This window comes from the organism of the source record quoted next, unplaced genomic scaffold (genome assembly GCF_019419815.1).
Source record: "Pyrus x bretschneideri cultivar Hongxiangsu unplaced genomic scaffold, Pyrus_bretschneideri_v1 Contig5, whole genome shotgun sequence".
Lineage (NCBI taxonomy): Eukaryota > Viridiplantae > Streptophyta > Magnoliopsida > Rosales > Rosaceae > Pyrus > Pyrus x bretschneideri.
Window position 1 is genome coordinate 11954444 of NW_025999787.1, and position 16071 is coordinate 11970514.

General features: G+C 36.2%; 1 pseudogene; it reads right to left on the reverse strand.

Annotated features, from left to right (window-relative positions):
- Positions 1-12895: 12895 nt before the first annotated feature.
- LOC103965381 lies at positions 12896-15847 on the reverse strand (annotated as a pseudogene).
- Positions 15848-16071: the final 224 nt, after the last annotated feature.

The following is a 16071-nucleotide window of genomic DNA, read 5'->3' on the forward strand; positions in this document are numbered from 1 at the left end:
TAGGTTTTTCTAATCCATTATATCATGTTCATTTAACATTGGTTACTCCATGCATTATTGTGATGTATATAACTGCATGAATTATTTCTTGATTTTCTATGTGATTTATTATAGCAATTATACCTAATTTTTCTAACAATCTTAAGACAAGTTTTCGGTTTGATTGCTATGTTTGTTTGAGAACAATATTCTATCGTGTATTTTTCGGCATGGATTTTCTTTTTCATGGTAGAATGTTTTGGTTTCTAGTTTTGCATAAAGCAGTACATATGTTAATTGTTTCCAAATGTATTGCAAGTTAATTTGATTCAAAAGATGTCAACGTGTAACCTTTCATCATTATTTTGTTCGTTTGTCTTATGCCTTGAGTAGATGGGATGGTTATAGTTAATTGAACCAAATAAACGTTACAAGTTAGTTGGTTTATTTGCTATATGTTGGTGAGACAGAATTTTGTATGTTCTTTCTTGTGTCCAATATTGTTATGCATATTGATTACAATAGTGTTACCTATATATCATATATTAATTGACTATTCGAAGACATATATATTGTGAAGTGGTGCATTTACTTGTCTAATGAATCGTATTCTTATCATAGTACTGATTGGTATTTGCATTTTATATATGAATCATTATTCCTAATTATGATATTAATCTCGATGCATGCTGACAAATTAATTATTTAGTTCTCTTTGTTTGACAAGCCAATTTCAAATATTATATCATTTGTCAATTTTAAATTATCACAGAATGTGCACACAGTTTCTTATATATGCTTGTCCTCTTTCTGGATTAATTTCGCTATGTTTATATTCTTGGTACAATTCAGGCTTAAAGGAATGTACCTGTAATAGTTGATTGTAATTTTCATGTTAAACCTTTTGAATACAAGTTGGTTTCTGGAATAAAACAAAAGTGGTGGAACGGTTTGACCATTCAAACCGTATCTCATCAGGCATGTTGTTTATCTAAACATAATCATAATGTTTGCCCTGATTGGTTACTGATTGGCTTTTCAAATTTTGATGAAGTAGTACAAGTGAAAGGATGTCGAAGGTTGAAAATTGCATCCTTCTGCCAAGCTTAAAAGGAAATGGCTATAACTGTTTCAAATCTGAACAAATGCATGAAGGAAAGGGATGCCATCTTTCCAAAACGTTCGAAGGTCATGATGACTTATCGGTCTTTTGCCAGATAGTAACCATTTCGTTTTTACAGAAATGGTGTGGTTATGAATTTGATCATTTTCAGACTAACCAAAGATATCAATAGTGTCGTATGAGTGGCATCTGTTTGTTTTGTTGCATGTGTGAAAAGCCACTATATGGAAGTTACTGCCCAAACTGTAAAAGGTTTTCAATATCATCTTTATGCTAAAGATGTAAACGGTGGTGCATCAGACTCATAATTGTTCGTGAAAATATGTGTGTATATATACTAACGAAATCTTCAGATAAAAGACATTTCTTTTTGAAATAGGGTACAATTTCAGACTAGTGCCTTTTGGAATTAGCTTTCGCAGTGGACACATATTTAATTGTAGTCTTAACAATTATTATAATAATGTTGTGATTAATTTTAGGAGTGTGGTTCTTGTTTAATTTCAAGAAACAAAAGGTCTGGATACCTGGTTGAATGTTCAAGAGAAGTGCTTCTCATAGAAAGGACTTGTGAGGCTCGAAAGCCTAAAAGAAAAGATAGATAAAGTCTATCTTAGTTGCTTCTAGCAAATTACTTTGTAAGTCCTAACATATGTCTTGAAAGACTTAACATTGAAAAACAACTACTCTCAAAGGAAATAATCTCCATGCATGGATATAAAGTTTGTGATGGCCATATAATGAGTAGTCAACCTAATGGTACCAATTTTTAAAGGTTTGACTAGAGAGTAATTAAGTTGTATCATTGAGAGGAATGGGTTAAAAGCCTACGTCTTAAGAATCGCCATAATGGCAACTCAACCTAGTTGGCTGGAGATCCCAAGATCTAGGTTCAAAGGGACATGGGTAGGAGATTATCCACTTATGGATGATTCAATGGGAGCACTGCGGAGATAATCTCCTACCCATATCCTATGATGAAACAGTGCTATTTCTAGCGTATTTAGGATAAGCTTTGCTTTTAATGATTCCTATACTTGGAAATAACAAGTAGGGTATTGCAAGATACTCTTAATGGGAAGTCACCTATCTTGAGTGAGGAATGGGGCCGTTCCTGTGAGAAATTTTTGAAGGGCTTAGTAAGCACTCATGAGAAACCAAGAATTGTTCAGGGCCAAAATGAACACAACCGAGCAACCACGGGGTGTCTAGAAGGGTATTGTGTGATTACTATTGTCTTGGTTTACACAAACAGCTGAGCATTTCAAAACATCGCGTTCACTGATTAGCCAAGTAAATCCGATAGTAATTCACTACGAAAGGTTCAAGGCCAAGAGCCACCTATCCCAAAGCATGGAGTACTCTTCATTGATTAAGGATCTTTTATGTGGCAAACAGGTCTCCATATTTAAACAACTTGGATTTACCAAGACTTCACAATTTAATTTCCAGAGGTCATTGTTTAGTAAACAAACACCAAGTAATTCATTTAGATTAGACTTCTTAAAAATCCTTACACTTTATGAAGCATAACTATTCCTTGTAAGCTTTGAAGCGGAATTAAACTTCTTGTTAAACTAGAAACATAAAGGACATCAAAAAATTCTAAAACAAAGCCAGTTGACAACTTGAGATTGAGGGTGCCTATTGCCTCCACAGCCACTTTATTTCCATTTCCTACGTGAATGTGATGGACTTCATTTCTTGTGAATCTCTGCAAGGAATTGGTAATATGCAACAAACAGCCAGTGTCAAACCACCAAAAATTTGGAAGGACTTCAACAAGATGAATATTAACACAAACAAAAACGTTTTCAGTTCTATTAAAACCTTAAAATGACCAAGCTCCTTGCAGAAATAACACTTAACATTGTCCATGTTCATCTTAAAACCTTGAAGTCCCTTGGAAATGGAGGGAGTATCACGACTAACATGAGGGATTCACAACATGCTTCTTTCCATTATTTGTGCTCACCACATTGACTGATTCTTGTTGCCCCCCTTTCATTCTTGCTTCCTCTTGAACACAAATGGAAATCAGGTCATTCAAGCCCTATTTTTCTTGGCTTTGTAGGATGTCTTCAATGCTCATAAGTCTTCGGGAGAAAGAGTTGAGAGCCATGTGAACGACAAAAGTATCATCAATGGGCACTTCAACATCACTCAGTTTTGTCCCTGCCTCCACCATCTTCAGTATGTGCTCTCTCACAGTGCGACTTTCATTGAACTTCAGTGTGGTCAAGGTAGTCATGAGGTTGCCAATCTCTCCCTTCTTTGAGACTTTGAACTTTGCTTCAATGCCTTCGAGAAAATCTTCTGCTTTGTCACTTGTTGGTATTCCCCCTCTCACTGCTTCACCAATAATGGACCTTTTTATCATAAGCAATGACATGCGATTTGCCTTTTCCCATCTCTCAAACTTCAACCTTTGCTCAACTGTGTTGTTCTCAGTCAATGGCACTAGCTCGTCTTCTCTGAGAGATAGGTTATATTCCATCAGGCCCAGGATTATTTCCACATCTTGCCTCCATTTTTTGTAGTTTCCTCCATTAAGTGACTCAATGGAGGAAAAGTTCAGGGATGTGGGATTCAGTGGTCGTTAGATTTATAGAGAAACAATATTCACAACGCAAATGCAACACCTTTGGGCATGAAGACATTGACTGTAGGTTGGCTGGAGGTTTTAATTGACATAGCCACTTAGTGTAATATGAAACATTCTCATAACTCAGGTCTTTGGAAAAGAATTACATAAATTTAACATAAATTAACCTCTATGCCCTAATTCATTAATCCAACCATTCACAAATTCCCTTTTTTGAAGAGAGTAATATGTATGTTATGACATATGAATTACAAAATCATGCAACCTAATCCATGTAACAATGTTTATCAAAACCCATTTTGATGTGATTTTATAAACAATTGTCCATCGTTGCAAATATTTTTGATTCCTTAGGGTTCTTCATCATCGTTCTACAACACTCTGGAAGATATGGTGATGTTTGTTCAACACTTTTAAATAAACAAATTGAATTCAAGTTGACTAATCTTGTTCTGATACCAAATGTTAGACCTAATAGAGTGGATTCCTTAAAATCATTATTAAATTTATTAATTGAATGGAAATTAGATGTGGAGCCTTTTGGTAGAAAGATATGTTTACTAAATGAATTGTTGCAACTTTTGACTCTTCATGAATAGTCACATGCTTTCCAAAGAGGTATCTCACATTCTACAAATAGGGAAACCCCTATAATCACTAAGAGAATTTTTTTTCATTTGTTTTACATAATCATACATAGAGTGTACTAAATATTAGAGAGTCTTATTGTCACGCCCCAATCCTGACATATGGTTAGGATCGACATGTGACATCACCACGTATCTGTATATCTAACATGTTGCACCTACGAGATATGGGTGCATCTAACTTCCTTGTTAGACTGCTTATGTACCTTAAGAAGGAATCAAGTCATTCGTAGTTCATCATTTACTACGCTCCGACGTTTATCACAGTACGCTCTAACATAAAGGCATATCATCCCTTAATCAATTATTAGAACTTGACAAGCATGAAATTACTAAATTCAGGGTTAAATAACAAACCCATTTGACAATCAAGATTTCGACTTCATCCATCATATAAATCAATATGTTTCCCCACATAAAATCACAATACATAGCATGAAACATATTAAAGAATCAACAAGCACAATATTATTTTCTAGCCACATTGATTAACTAAAATAATCATACTAATAACAATCATATCCAACGTCATTCCACAATCCCGTCACTTAATCAATTCTTGAATCAAAGATGCATGATTTTGACTTTTAGCTATGTTAATCAATCAATGAGATAACAAATCATTTCACGAATTTAATTAAAGAGCTCTATATACTTCCCTACTTGGATTTTGAGTAATAACATGGTATATAAATTCACAAGGCTATTGTGGTAATTCCCATTCACTTGAATCTAGGATTCTAAGATAACTAATGGAAATGAGCAAGAGTAAGGATTCTGGACCACTCAACGGAATCCAACTACATCAGGTTCCAGACCACTCAACGGAACCAAATATGAAGCGGTTTCTCGTAATCTACCCAGACCTGTCACATGTAAAATCAATGCCTACATTATGGGAATGGTACACTAGGCAAATCAAGCACTCAGATAAGCTACGAGGCTTGGGTAAGTGACAATAATACAAGTATGTGATATTCAATAAAAACAGACTATCGATCATAACCTATGAACATCGAGTATAGAATCATGCTTTATGAAATCATAATCAAGTCGCTGAAAACTCCGAAGAAGTCACCCAGACAGCCAACGATTTTTCTAATTCAAACCACAAGATTTTTAAAACCATCATTCATATGTCCATTAAAAACTAGTCTATAGGGACGCAGTTTGGTTGAAGCCTACATAAGTAACCAAACAGGAAATGGCCCCCCATAGCGGATTAACCAAGCAGAGCCACCCTTGGGTAACCATGTAGGTAGTGACCCCCCATCGTGGATTAACCAAGCAGAGTCATTCTTATGAATCTGTTAGGTAGTGATCACCCATCGCTGATTAACCAAGCATGATCGCTCCTAAGTATGTATGGCCATAAGGATCGCCCATCGCAGATTAACCAAGCACGATCCATAAATAATATGGTCCCCCATCACAGATTAGCCAAGCAGGACCACTAGTGACCCCCTATCGCGGATTAACCAAGCAAAGTCACACCTTCATAATGGTTAGGCAGTGATCACCCATCGCAGATTAACCAAGCATGATCACTCCTAAGTATAAATGGCCATAAGGATCGCCCATCGCGGATTAACCAAGTGTGATCCATAAATAGTATGGTCCCCTATCGCTGATTAACCAAGCAGGACCATCCATGTACCACTGCTACATAAAGCAGGCTCGGTGACACCTAACCTCGTGACACTAGGGTAACGGTTCTCTACTAGCCCTCAGTTTAACAAACATTTCAATGTGCACTTCAAATCACCTTTTTCCCAAATATTTCCAATCCATGAATCAAATCACATTTAATAAAATAGATCAATGGCCAATTATAAAAATCACATTTTAACAGAAAACACATTTATAAAACCAAGTCATATCTACAAAGGTTACTAATATAAGAAAATAAGGCAATAACCATATCACATATATTAAAGTCACTCACCAAGACAAGTCCACAAAGCCTCAATGAGTCTCTAGTAATACTAATTTTAGTAATTCAAATGGTTTAAGACCTATTGATCAAAAGTCAACTTTCAATCAACGGTAGATTCACATCCTCGTAATTTAATCCGAAAGATCCACTCATCGTATTTCAGCCCGTAACTTCCTAGGGTCCACATTATGCTTCTAGACCAACATACTAAACTTTCATTACAATCCAACGGTCGGATCTCCACCAATCACGAATTCAAGTGGTGGTCAACATTTTATTTTATGAACTTACAAATCCCAGTCGGGAAGATCCATACGTCGGATTCCCCATTTGTAAGTTCCTAAGGTCCTCAAATATTATGTATTATAATGTATTAAAGTTTGGTGATGACCCAACGGTTGGATCGTCGATTTCTACATTGACCAAGTAACGTATCGTAGTGAATTTAGATTCAAATGATCAACCTACATCATACAAATATCAAAATTGAATTCAAGACATATAATTTAGCCTAAAAATAGCACCGATGGCCCTCTGGCCCCGCACCGCCACGGGTGGCGGTCGGCCATCCCGACTCGTCAGAAAAATTCAACTATTTCTAAAAATTCTCAAAATTTACAAAAATGAAGATTTAAGTGAGTAGAACAAACTTTATACCTGTGGCCAAGTCCAATTTGGCTAGGCAAAACCTCAAATCGCCATAAACCCTAGAATTTGGGTGTCCTCGATTTGACTCCATAACAGCTCTGACGTCCCAACCAATGCATGGACTTTGTTCTTGAGGTTGAGGGGAGTCTATTGGTGGTGGTGGTCGGAGTTACTTTCAAATTTGGGTGGATCGCCACCACGAGCTCATCGCACCCCGTGCGGGTATTCACTATTTCGGGGATAATTTTCCTCCAATTTAGGGTGGAATAGGTAGAGAGGATGATGGGGAATGAATTCTAGGTGGTGAGGCACTTCAAATAGCCGAAAATTGGCTTGGAGGCCACCAGATTCCGCCAGTTGGGTCGCACAGGTCGTGATACCCGGTTTTTCAACCTTTTCTTTTTCTTTTTCTTTTTTCTCCTTTCCCCCCTCTTTTTCTGATTGGTTGCTTCTTCCTTTCTTATTTCTGATTGGTCCTCCCCCAACCTTTACTTCTGATTGGCCACAAAAGCATATACCTCATTCGGTTTTTTCCCTGAAAGTGGGAGTTAAAATAATTTCTAAAATCTATAGTTTAGTAACACAACATCAAACGTCCATAATTATACCGTTATAATCTGGACTCGCAAACAACTTTTGCCTTTTCGTTGGTGGTTTCGAGATTTATTTGAAAATATAAATTGTGACCTCGAAAGGTCTATGGATTTTAAATAATTAATTTCCAAACTTCAAACTTCGTAACTAGTTTAATTAAAATATAAAGTCAAAAAAATTAAAATAAATTCTCGAGAAATAATATAAAATCTCAATAATACAAATACGTAGATTAGAACAGTGAAATCCAGGAACAGGATTTCACACTTATTGAGTCCATATGAGAGGGTTTTCAACACAATCGTGGTTCATGAAGCCTTGTGATTTAAAGTGCTACTATTACAAAGGCGTGGTCTTTGTATCTTGGGAGACATGCACCATGAGCACCGTAATGGGGCGTAAACTTGTCTTAAGGATAAAGTGTCAAACACTTGCCTCAACCGTATTTTCTAGGTTTTTCTAATCCATTATATCATATTCATTTAACATTGGTTACTCATGTGTAGGCATTATTATAATATATAATTGCATGAATTATTTCCTGATTTTCTATGTGATTTATTATAACAATTAGACCCAATTTTTCCAAATACTTTTGATCTTAAAATCAATTGAATATTCTCACGATTTAGATACATGCGTGCGTGATAGGTCATTAGAGTGTTCTATAGTTGCTTAATTTTCACATTGGATTATAGGAATATATATTTGTGTATATTTTCTTCATTTGCTTCTAGTCCCTGTGAGTACACTTTGGAAAGTGGAACGGTTCCTGTGTCTCATGAAAGATAATGAATATTGTATGTATGTTTGTTCTCTAAAATGTCATTTTGCAATGTTAGTTTTGACACGTAATTTATTTGAACATATGACTTACATTTCTTTGTAGAACTGTTTTGACCTGTGAATCCTTATGATGTATATATGCATCTGTGCATAATGTATCTGTCTACATGGCTGGAAATTGCATCTTTCTGTCAAGCCCAAACTGTTTTAATCCAGATGTAAATGGTGGTGCGCCTTGTACTGCAGAAATAAAGATGCATATTTTGTGGTATGCATATTTGTGTTCCTATATGTGCGAGCAATCACAATCTTTCAAGAGAAAGTTTCTGGAAAAACATGAATAGAGCATATTCTCGCTCATGGAGAAACATATGGTGAATAGATATTTGACTAGACATGTCTTTGTTCAATTTCCTACCTTCATGTATGTCCCATACCTTGAAGCCAAGTGGGCGAGACGCAGATTATGGCAGTGTCTCTCGAGGCATGTTAGTTGCCATTGAGGAAATGGCTATCTGTTCAACTATGCGGCTGATGTATTACGATCGAATAAAAGAAACTGCAATTAATATGCACTTTCAAATGAAAAGGGTTGACTCTTTTATCATAAGAGTTGTGTCGGTTAAAGGAATAGATGTAGATTATGCAGTGATATATATATTTGGCATGCTTTAGAAGATCCTCTATGAGTCATACTAAGTCCAATGGAATTTCAATGCGAGTGATAATAACTCAAGTGATGTTTTCTCATTGGAAGGCACATTACATAATTGGTTCTAGCATGAGAAGTTTGAAAGTTTAAAGGCTAAAGAATGTAAAAGTTATTTGCTTCTAGAAAGAGATAACAATTATCTCTTATAATTGAAGTTTTAAGGTATTGAAAGGTTGGAGACCTTCTAGCAAATACTTTACATGTGGGGGAATGTACCTGAGTATTAGCAAATTACTTTGTAAGTCATAACATATGTTTTTAAAGACTTAACATTGGAAAACAACTACTCTCAAATGACATAATTTCCATGCATGGATATAAAGGTTTGACTAAAGAGTAAGTTGTATCATCGAGGGGAATGGGTTAAAAGCCTATGTCTTTAAGAATCGTCGTAATAGCAACCCAACCTAGCTGATTGGAGATCCCAAGATCTAAGTTCAAAGGGACAACCAAATTGTGGATGATTCAATGGAGCACTGTGGAGATAATCTCCTACCAATGTCCTATGATGAAACAATGCTATCTGCAACGTATGCAGGATAAGCTTTGCTTTTAATGATTCCTATACTTAAAAATAATAAGTGGGGTATTGCAGGATACTTTTAATGGGAAGTCACCTATCTTGAGTGAGGAATGGGGCCGTTCCTATGAGAATTTTTTGAAGGACTTAGTTCTCTAAAAGTACTCATGAAAAACCAAGAATTGTTCAAGGCCAAAATGAACACAACCGAGCAACCATGGTATGTCTGGAAGGGTATTGTGTGATTACTATTATCTTGGTTTACACAAACGGCTAAGCAGTTCAAGACATCGTGTTAATTGATTAGCCAAGTAAATCTGATAGTAATTCACTACAGAAGGTTCAAAGCCAAAAGCCACCTATATATCCCGATGCAGTACTTTTCCTACTGAATTCTCTCTCTAGTGTCTGCATTGTCATTTGCATAGTATTGAGTCAATTTCCGTTCATGTGGGGGATTGTTGGAAAATGTAATAATAATAATATTATATTAAATTTATTAATTGAATGGAAATTAGAAGTTGAGCCTTTTGGTAGAAAGCTATGTCTACTTAAATGAAGTGTTGCAACTTTTGACTCTTTATGAATAGTCACATGCTTTCAAAGAGGTATCTCACCTCCTATAAATAGGGAAGCCCCCTGTAATCACAAAAATAATTTTTCATTGTTTACATAATCATACATAGAGTGCACTAAATATTAGAGAGTCTCATTAAGTCCATATAAGAGAGTTTTCAACACAATCGTAGTTCATGGAGCCTTGTGATTTGGAGTGCTACTATTACAAGGACGTAGTCGTTGTATCTTGGGAGACATGCGCCAGTCAACCAAGAGCACCGCAATGGGGCGTAAACTTGTCTTAAGGACAAAGTGTCCAACACTTACCTCAACTGTATTTTCTAGGTTTTTCTAATCCATTATATCATGTTCATTTAACATTAGTTACTCCATGCATTATTGTGATATATATATATATATATATATAATTGCATGAATTATTTCTTGATTTTCTGTGTGATTTATTATATTAATTAGACCCAATTTTTCTAACACCATGCGGAGGCAGTGATAAGATTAAAAGCACACCACAAAGTAGCACACAAATGTCCTATTGATTTTCCTTATTAACACTAAGATTTGTCAATTGTAGCATATGAAACTAAGGGACTTTCCAGCATATGATTGTTTTATCTAACTACTTAAAATGTCACAAAAACTGGGCTGCTCTTCCTACTGATCAGCCACCGAAAAATAATTATTAGACTGACTTACACTTATCTAAAGTCTACGAAATTTTATATGCAGATACTAGACACATAGAGCTACACTCACACAAATTTTTGGGATTTTTAGAGTTGATTTTCTATTTAAATTAAATCAGAAAGAAATAGGACAGAAACAAATTTTAAGTAGTTCACAAATTAAGAAAAACGAGTTAGCTCGATGTTAGAACCCAACATATCATGCAAACATGTTATGTTTCATTCAAATTCCTTTTATTTCTGGATGAAGATGCTCAAGTTGGCTCGATGTTAGAACCCAATCTATTACTCTTTCTTATGTAGTATGTTAAAAGAACGGCGTTTTCAACTTAACTTAGTCCCTAGCATGCAATCTAGAATGACGTTTTCATAGATTTAACAAGTAGAAATCATTAAGATCGAAAAGAGTTTGAGTCATCACAAAGCATCGTAAGTACTGGCATTGTCTTACTTATCCTAGAAATTAGTTCACATGTTAATCACAATTAACAAGTACTACTCTAAAACATATATAGGTCCTCATTCGATAAGGGCAGACACACACATATTCTTAGCGTTAGAATTCTAGATATGCTTACTACGTATGCATCCATAGAAAACACATAAAGAATTCATCAATGAGACACGTAGTGAAACAATTTTCATCCTTTCATAAAAGAAATTGAAACGAAATGTCATAACAAACTTGTAATCATATTCGGGGCTTCAAAACAACTCCTAACTACTAAAAATTAGTTACACATAATCCTTAAATAAAACCAAAGGAAAGACATGAGTTTGAGAAGATAAAACTGAAAGAAGAGAATGCCAAGATTTCCTCCTTCCTTTCCTTCCTTCCCCAACGCTGCTGCCTTGCCTTTTTTCCTTTCTTTCCGTTGCAACCTGCAGTCTTCTTCTCTTTTTTTTCTCTCCTATTCCTTTATTGCTTCCCTCTTCCTCATCCAACTTATTGATGCCTTGCTTTCTTCCCTCCCATTTTCGTCAGTTGCACCTTTCCATTTTTTTTTTTCCACTTTGTCGCTGCAACCTGCAGCCTTTTTGTTCTTGCTTGCTGCCACAGTTTCTTCTCCATAACTCACCCCACTAACAGCCATTTAGTGATGACAATAAGTGAGAGGAAATGGTAAAACAATTGTAACTCTTTAGGTAGCCTTTATGCCAATTACTCCCTCTTAATCCTCATCTGTAATTCCATTTCCTCTGACATTTGAATAGGTGTCAACTGGCTTGCTCTTGGCTGCATCAGTTTTGGCTGCTAGATTTATTGGATTTATTGCTTTCATTGCAGTTACAAACTGCTCAGGCTCTTGGGAACCTTTCAGTGTTAAAACATCCATAACTTCTTCTAGAAAAATGATATTAGCAATCTTGAAATGCTCCAGAAAATAGACATCCGTAGCTTTCCAAGCATATAAGACTCATTCTCTAGCTAACTCATTCTGAACTGTCCGCTACTTACTTCCAAAGTCAGCTGATTTGCACAGGCAGTTTTGACAAATTTGTTACTTAAAATCCCACTTGTGCTATTTTTCTTTTCTTTGCTTGAAAAATCCTAAAAACACAAAAAACAAAATAGCTCAAAAATATAAAGAACTAACTAAGAAGAGACAAGTGAATTTGATGTAAAATATATATAAATATAAGCTTATCAGGCAGTACTATATTACTGTTGCTGATCATGCATGCATTAGCTCAACTGTTGGAGGAGAAAAACTCTAATATATCAATCGCCCCAGTAGGCATGATTAATATTTCTCTTGTTTGACGAAAGTATTTGGCACTGCTTATTTGGATAGAGTAACACGTTGGAGAGATAACAAAATAATATACGGTTTATATACGGGAGATTCAGTTATTATGTCATTGAGGTGTTTAAGTTAAAAACAATATCAATAATTTCAATGGCGGATCATGCTAAAATAAAAAATTAATCTTTCTTTTTAGATTAGATCACTGTAAATCTACAAATTATATAATAATTACATCCATTTGTGGTAGTTGAGCTCTTTTGCTTTCCTATTTGGCCGAGCAAAAACCATCCTTCTCTTTGCTACAGAAATGAACATTTGAGACATGTGTTCCATTAATTACTGCTAACGTTCACGATGTCCTCTTTCGATATAGGCATCTTCCCTTTGTGTCGTCTACCGTTTACGTGTGTCCGATCAGGTTCCCCTCTTCCTCGAGAGAAATGCGACATACAAATAAGCTGCGTCCCATTCATCTTCCGATAGTGTGCTTTGATCTCGGTTACCCGGGCGTGGTGCACAAATAGTCCGCTTTAGCTCAAGATATTCTGGTATTTTCATATACTCGTGCACGAATTCATGGGAAGTTGTTACAAAAAACTAGCTCCATATCGCACTCTTCTACCAATGATTTGAAAAAATCTAACGGGGCAATCCATTCAGGGCAATCAATAGCATCCTCCGGGTGAAAGGTATACTCAAAGGGGCATGAACTCTTGAATCTTTCCAGAAAATTCTACGTCGAAACGTATCTAATAGACGCTATTATCAAAGCTCAACCCTTGATCAGCTTCTCTAAGCTTTTGATAATCACATTTGCATCCGGCATTGTTCTAATAAAAGTACCGCTAGGACGAAGCATAGCCGATACATTAGCAAGTCTCGCCGCGCACGCGCCTCAGTAGACCAGGAATAATGCAAGCCAAACTGACAACTGATGATATCAAAGGGGGCTTCATGGGCTAGGGTTTTTTCCAGACGAACCTCATAACAACCTCCAGTCTCCACATACAAGATGCGCAGGATATGTAACTATATTTTATGAACATTGTAATGGTTTCGACAATCTTCTATCAAGCATTGAGTTATATCGTTGCCGACATAATACCCAATTTTAGCCTTTTCCCATTTGATGAGATCACCCCCTTGCAAAATGCAAGATCAAGAACAGAATCTCCTCTGCGCTAATTTAGATGAATTAAAACACTCTTAATCCAATTTTGAAGCCTCCTATAGTTATCTCAGTCAATTCTCAGTCAGTGTTAAAACACTCTTAACACTCTGTGTTAGTTCTTAGTCAGTTATCTCAGAGCCTAAAACATTCAAAGTTGCTTCTAAAGCACCAGAATGGCAAAATGCAAAGCACGAAGAGATAGATGCACTGCATTCTCAAAATACATGGGCTATTGTTCCACTTCCAAGTGGTAAAAACCTGGTTGGGTGTAAATGGGTGTACAGAATTAAAAAGAATGCAGATGGTACTGTTGCAAGGTATGAGGCAAGGCTTGTAGCAAAGGGCTATAGTCAGGAGGAAGGTGTAGACTATGGAGAAACATTTAGTCCTGTCATTAAGCCTACAACTATTAGACTCATTTTTGCTTTAGTAGCTCAGTTCAAATGGCAACTAAGGCAATTAGATGTGAAAAATGCCTTCTTACATGACTTTTTACAAGAAGAAGTGTATATGGAGCAACCTCCAGGATTTCAAAGCTTACAACATCCATCAAATTATGTCTACAAGCTTCAAAAATCGCTCTATAGGTTTAAACAAGCTCCAAGAGCTTGGAATGACATATTCACCAATTTTCTACCTGCACTGGGATTCAAGCCTTCACAGGCTGATCCATCTTTATTTGTTCAACATTCTAATCAAGGTATTGTAGTATTACTGCTATATGTTGATAATGTTATCTTAACTGGAAGCTCATCTTAATTGATTTCTCAAGTCATTACAGAACTTACTATAGAGTTTGAGATGAAGGATTTAGGTAATCTGCATTAGTTTCTAGGGCTGCAGATTAGTCACACAAATGAAGGCTTATTTGTCTCCCAAGTCTAAATATATCAGTGAGTTGGTTGACAAAGTGGATTTGCAGGATTGCAAACCCTATGCTACTCCATGTTTGCCATATCATAGACTTCTAAAAAACGATGGAAAAGCCATATCATAGCCCTGATCAATACTAAAGTGTGGTTGGAGCCCTTCAATATCTCACATTAACAAGGCCAGATATAGCCTTCTCTATGAATCAAGCATGCCAATTCATGAATAATGTCCCAATGTAATTGCAAGTCAAAAGAATTCTCAGGTATCTTAAGGGTATATCAAATTATGGAATTCGCTTTACACCAGGGTCGATGCAGACTAGGCTAGGGATCCAAATGATAGAAGATCTACCTCAGGGTTTGTGATCTTTGTAGGGTCTAATCCTATATCTTGGGCATAAAATAAACAACACATTGTGTCGAGGTTATCCACAGAGCTAAGTATCGAGCTCTAGGTATCACAGCAGCTGAAATAGCTTGGATAAGACAATTATTTTGTGACCTACACATTCCTCTTTATCAAGCACCAATGATTTACTGTGACAACATCTCAGCTATATCTCTATCAACCAATCATGTGTTTCATGCAAAGTCTAAACATATCGAGATTGACTATCACTTTGTTCGTGAAAGAGTTACAAGAGGAGATCTTCAAGTGCAACATGTTTCATCTGCAGAACAATTTGCTGATATACTCACAAAGGGTTTATCTGCACCCTTATTCCAGCAGCATTGTAGCAATCTCATGCTTAGTTCACTTGAGCATGAGATTGAGGGGGGATGTAAGAGTGTAAACAAACACAAAGATGAGAATCCAAGTGAAGGGAATTTAAGGTTGTAGATGATGACAAGTGTCACAAGATCCAAGGGAAGTTATAAGGTTGGTAGAATATGTTGGTTATTAGAATACTAGCTTATGCATTAAGCAATGTAATCATATAAACACTTATAGCAAAGATGTAAGGAAAGTAACTTGACACTCAAGAAATACAAGAAAGCTTTTCTTTCTCTCTCTCTCTCTCTCTCTCTCTTCTTCTCTATATCTACAAGTCTGCTTTTCTTAATGGTCTCCATTGAAGCTACTGCTTAATCTTTACACTTAGATGGATGATTGGACTACCTTCTCGTTCTTCCAGAGTTTGATTCGTCCATGGACTGTAGTGAGTCGCCACTCTACGAGCAATCGACTTCGTTCTGTCAATGTCATCCTCCATGGATTGTGAATCGTACCCTCGTTTCATGGCAAAGTTATTAAACAAAGTATTTAAGAATTTTGACGTACTCTCGCACACTCATAACAATACTTTATTATTTCCCTATTTATAAAAAGGGTACACAAGACTAAGCTAAAATAGGAAATAAAAGCAATGCTAATTAGACGTGGAAACCACAAGGATACGGAAACTAATGCCATTTCCAGTCAAGGACGGCTAAACGTAGTCATCGGCTATGTTTTAGTCCTCTG